Here is a 5887-nt window from a genome sequence, read left to right as displayed (position 1 = left end):
GGCTCCTTTGAGCTTTAACCTGCTCCTAAAGAAGGACTGGATGAAAACTTCGTTCTTGCTGTTAAAGAGGGGACAGAAATTATTTCCAGACGCTTCGGAGAACCCCAGACCAACCCTCAGGGCCACATCTGCTCTGGAAGAGGGGCTGGCCTTCACAGTAATGACCTTCAGGGTCAAAGCATTTCCTGCCTCTGGTCAGTTCCTTTCCTGGGAAGATCTGCCCATTCAGAGGCAATGGGGATGAAGCTCTCCTAGGCGTCTCCCTGGATGGGCCTGGCTCTCCTCCGAGCCTCAGTTTCCCAAATCTGTGAAGTGAATGATCCCTGGTGTTCTGGAATCTAGGACACTCAGGAACACTGTTCTGGAGCTCTTTTCCTAGCAAAGCCTAAGAATGTTTTCAAGAGGAAGTTTTCAGGGGGGGTGGGGGGCGGTCCCAAGAGGTCCACTCAGCTCCCGTGTCTGGCTGCCGTGAGGGATGAAGGTGTGTAGAGATGGCTGTTAGTGGCCCTGGCTCAGCAGGTGCTTCCTTTGTCTTCATAGCTAATTCCTGTGTGTTCCCTGGCTGACAGCTTAACCTCTCTGCGCCTGAGTGTCCTTTCTTATATGAGTATTGGGTAAACGCCTCTAGGTTGCAGATCCACTGTGTGGATTAATCAAGGATCAAAAAAAAATCTCCAAAACACTTTGAGAGCAAAAAAGTAATCATCTGTTATCATGATGCTTACAGAAATACTTGACACTATATGACTTATTTTTTAAAGTGGTATATTCGATGCACAGTTTTGGAGGCTGGAAGGTCCAAAGGTGTGAGGCTGACATCAGGCTGGCTACGTCACATTGCTGACAGAGGCAGAGAGGATGGTGGAGACATGCGGAGAGATACCTGGGGACAGCCATCTTCCTTTTATTAACCCGTTCTCTCAAGAACTAACTCTTTCTCACGAGAGGAAGAACTCGCTGAAGCTTTGAGAAACAGCATTAATTTATTCATGAGGTTGATGCGTCCATGGGAGGCCTCAGTAGGCCTCAGCTCATAAAGGTCACATCATCTCCCACGACCATTACACCAGGGACCAAATTTCAAAGCATGAACCTTTGAAGGATAATCCATTATCCAAACCATAACACTTAGGAAGACAGTGAGTCAGCAGTGAAGATTTAAAATAAAAGTTGGCATTGGTTTGCTATTTCATCAACAGGAACCACTGAGTCCTTACATAATGAATGCTTTTGGTCCAGGGACAAGAATGTCTTCTGAAGAGTTAGACCAAAAAGTTAGTTAGTGGGACCAGCAGTTAGCGTAATGTCTATGTCGTTGGACTCCCACGTAGTTGACCGTGGTTCGAGTCTCGGACCCGGTGGCTTAAAACTCACGCCGGGTGCGTGCCTACGTGCCCAAGATCCCGAGAGGAGAATGGAGGAGAAGGGATTGTGGTGTGGCCATCCCCCCTGGGGGGTGATTTCTCACTTTCTGTCTCTCTGTCTCTCTCTGTCTTTTTGGCGAGCGCACGCACCCTATAGCAAAAACCTCTCCAAAAAAAAAAAAAGTTAGTTAGTTGTAAACTGTTTCACAAGTAGATAGAACTTCTGAAGACGATCAGAAATACTCAGTGAATGGGCCAGCTAGTGGTATGCTGAAGCTGGATCCCACATGGCCGACTGTGAGCGTCTAGTCCCAGACCTGGCAACTTGAAAAGCACACTAGGCCTGTGTGTGGCAGGCCCAGAATCCCAAGAAGACAATGGAGGAGAAGGGATTGTGGCTTGGCCATCCCCCCGGGGGGTGATTTCTTACTTTCTCTCTCTCTCTCTCCCTGTGTGTGTGTGTGTGTGTGTGTGTGTCTGGCAAGTGCACATGTCCTATAGCAATTTTTTTTTTGGATAGGTTTTTGCCATAGGTTGCATACGCTCACCAGACAGACAGAGACAGAGAGACAGAAAGTGAGAAATCACCCCCTAGGGGGGATGGCCACGCTGCAATCCTTTCCCCTCCATTCTCCTCTCAGGATCTTGGGCATGCACGCACACGTGCCCGGCGTGAGTTTTAAGCCACTGGGTCCGGGACTCGAACCGCGGTCGACCACATAGGAGTCCAGCAACATAGCCATTACGCTAACTGCTGGTCCCATAGCAAATTTTAAAAAAGAAAAAAAAAAAAGGTTCCATGGAGCCTCTTTCTACCTTGAGCCTTGGGCCAAGGATCTTGTTCAACATATTTTAGAACATCTCTGCGGGTCTCTGTCGCCTTCCAGAGATCCTATTACCTGGCAAGAGTTTGTGAGTCCTCAGCAGAAATGGTTCCTGTTGGAGTTTCAAAGTGTGTGAGAGGCCTTAACATTTTTTAATGATCACAAAACAGAGATTTGCTCCCAACAGAAGTTCAAATAGTTTCTTCCTAACTTTGAAGCTAAGAAACAGTTACAAGCAGATTTCAGAAATTTTATGAAAAATGGAATTAAAGCATGAGTTTATTTTGGTCCAAAACAACTTTGAAAGCCATGCCTGGCTTTACTATAGTATGCATTTGCCATGAACTTTTTGTTTCATTTTGTTTTACTTTACTATCTTTTAAAGAATTATTTCATTTTATCTATTGTTATTAGTATTATTTTTAAATTTGCTGTAGGGCACATGTGTTCATCAGACACACACACACACAGAAAGTGAGAAAGCAAGCTACCAGGTTCCGGGACTTGAACCACTTTTAGCCATGTGGGAGTCCAGCACTCTAACTACCACGCCACCTGCTGGCCCCTTGTTTTACATGAAGTGAAATAGGAATATTTTATTCTCAAATTGTTGGAAAGAGTAAATGATAAAGTCATGCTCCCATTTTTATTTTACACATAACCCAGTAAAGTTACTGGGGAGGAGTATGTCTCTGATAATCTGAGTTTATACAGATAAACATACTTTAGAGATCTAAGGTGTGCATGGGACCAGCAGTTAGCATAACGGCTATGTCGCTGAACTCCCATGTAGTCGACCACGGTTCGAGTCCCAGACCCAGTGGGTTAAACTCATGCCGGGCGCATGTGCATGCGTGCCCAAGATCCCGAGAGGAGAATGGAGGAGAGGGGATTGCAGTGTGGCCATCCCCCCAGGGGGTTATTTCTCACTTTCTGTCTCTCTGTCTTTCTCTGTCTTTCTGGCGAGTGCACATGCCTTATAGCAAAAACCTCCCCCCACCAAAAAAAAAAAAAGATCTAAGGTGTGCAGAAGTTCACCCTGAGGTTTTTTGCTTGTTTTGGTTTGGTTTGGTTTCTTGTGATTTCTGGTTTACATATAACCATCATACATCTTTGTGGGATACAGTATGGTTTTACAGTAAAGCATGCACAGTGTGTAGTGATCAAATCAAGGATATAGATATATCCATTTTATTTTATATTGAACATTACATTATGCTGTGCACAAGCCGTAGTTCTACTTTCTTTCTCTGTTTGGAGGGAGTATATATTGAAGGAGGAATGGCGTTTTCAATTTTGCTATGGGAAGACACGAGAATGCACGTAAACAGGTAGTATGGGTTGTAGAGCAGCATGCCCTGGACTTCTTTTTTTTGAGAGGTTTTTGCTATAGGGCACATGCGCTCACTGGACAGACAGAGAGAGACAGAGAGATAGAAAGCAAGAAATCACTCCCCAGGGGGGGATGGCCACGCCGCAGTCCCTTCTCCTCCATTCTCCTCTCAGGATCTTGGGCACGCACGCACACGCGCCCGGCGTGAGTTTTAAGCCACCGGATCCAGGACGCAAACCGCGGTCGACCACGTGGGAGTCCAGCGACATAGCCATTACACTAACTGCTGGTCCTGCCCTGGACTTTTTGAAGATCCTTGTTTTTGTTTTTGTTTTTTAGCTTTTCTGCTATAGGGCACATGCAATTGCCAGAGAAAGACAGAGAGAGAGAAAATGAGAAATCACCCTGCAGCGGGTATGGCCAGGTCACAATCCCTTCTCCTTCATTCTCCTCTTGGGAGTTTGGGCACTCATGCACATGCACCCAGTGTGATTTTCAAGCTGCCAGGTCTGGGATTTGAACCACGGTCAACCACATTGTTAACCACCATTTCACCTGCCTGCCCCAAAGACCTTCCTATTTGCTGGTCCCTCTGAGTTTTCTGTCTGTCTCACTTTGTGTTAGGCTTTAGCAGATGCCACTCAGGAGAGACTAGCAGTTGATTCTTGCTGGGTTTTCACTCTGTTCCACCTGGCCAGCCCTGCGGCTTTTTGAACAATACTGCTACTATGCAGGCTTTATTCAGCATGCCGTTTTCTAACTGGAGAACAGATTAGCTCCGTGAGAGGCAGGAGAGGCCATTTGAAGAAAAAGCCACTCCCTGGAAGCCGAGGCCTGGAGAACCGTGTGCCTTGTCTGATCCCAAGAGATCTATTCTCTATTCATGTCATTCTTTCCAAACCACAGGTTCAAACTTTCGTGCTTGACAAGGAGCCTCTAGGGTTCAAGTCAGACTGATCCTGATCTGATCCCAGACCTCTACCTCATCTTTTTGATTTGCTAGGCCTCAGTTTCCCCAACTGTAAAATGAAAGTGGCAATAATATTTACATCCCTTGGTTATTTAAGTAACCCTTACAGAGTGCTTAATTCAGAGTCTGGCATTCTTGGTGGCTGACATTAATATGATATTGTGGGACCAGCAGTTAGTGTAATGGCTATGTTGCTGGACTCCTATGTAGTCAACCGCAGTTCGCATCCTAGACTCGGTGGCTTAAAACTCACACTGGGCACGTGTGCGTGCGTGCCCAAGATCCCAAGAGGAGAACAGAGGAGAAGGGATTGTGGCATGGCCATCCCCCCAGGGGGTGATTTCTCACTTTCTGCCTCTCTGTCTCTCTCTGTCTGTCTGGCAAGTGCACGCACCCTATAGCAAAAACCTCTAAAAAAAATAAAATAAAATAAATTAATATGATATTGTATATTATGGTTCATACTGAAGTAGGACCACAGCGCCCAAGGAGGAAGAAGGAAACAAATCCAGCGAAATGCTTTGAGGGTCTTCCGACAGTTCATGGGAAACGTGTATTATCAAAATACTGTGCACACAGGGACAGCAGATGGCGTAACGTTTACATCGCTAGACTCCCATGTAGTCGACTACAGTTCAAGTCCTGAACCCAGTAGCTTAAATCTCCTGCTGGGTATGTGTGCGTGCTCAAGATCCCGAGAGGTGAATGGAGGAGAGGGATTTTGGTGTGACCATCCCCCTTGAGGTGATTTCTTGCTTTCTATGTCTCTTTCTCTCCAGCAAGCATGCCCTATAGCAAAAATATCTCTCTCAAAAAAAAAAAAATTACTGTGCATAGATTTCAAAAGTTTTTTGCACCAAACTGAACCCATGCTTTGAATCTATTTTTCTATGAGCGTTTAAAAGTCCCTCGCACATCATAAATCTTTTTAACAACTTTGAATTCTCTTTCGTGACTTTGAAATAGAAAGCGAATATAAGGACACTGGTTACTGTCACCAAAAAAAAAAAAGTCTATTTTCCAAAAATGACACCAACATTTCATTGATAATTTGATCCTTGAGCTAAAAGAGGCTTGTCAGCAGTCGATCTGGTCATTTTTAAATGAACACATGATTGCGGTGTAGATGAGACCTTGGAGTTCTCAGAGTGGCTGGGGGTAGAGTCTCTCGGATCATAAACTGTGTTTTACAAGGACCTTCCGGAAACCTGGTTCTTTGGTGGGGGATGAAGCAGGCTGCTGGAAAGAGCCATCATTTGCCGGGGCCCATGTTCTCCCCACTCTCCCTAGTCGGGCAGAACCAGAATCTATTCAAAGGCTCTGGGCACGTGCAGTGTCTGCGGCGTGCCCGGGCCCCTGCCAGTGTGATTACCAGGTGGAGCCGCCCCCGGATTTA

General features: G+C 45.9%; 1 protein-coding gene across 1 annotated transcript in view; it reads left to right on the top strand.

Annotated features, from left to right (window-relative positions):
• Positions 1–5887, top strand: part of ANO1 (anoctamin 1) — a gene marked incomplete in the record, with an annotated part of 236584 nt that overhangs the window by 117380 nt on the left and 113317 nt on the right.

The sequence above is a fragment of the Tupaia chinensis genome, unplaced genomic scaffold (assembly GCF_000334495.1).
Source record: "Tupaia chinensis unplaced genomic scaffold, TupChi_1.0 Scaffold149501_1, whole genome shotgun sequence".
Lineage (NCBI taxonomy): Eukaryota > Metazoa > Chordata > Mammalia > Scandentia > Tupaiidae > Tupaia > Tupaia belangeri.
This window is presented reverse-complemented; position numbering and strand designations above follow the sequence as displayed.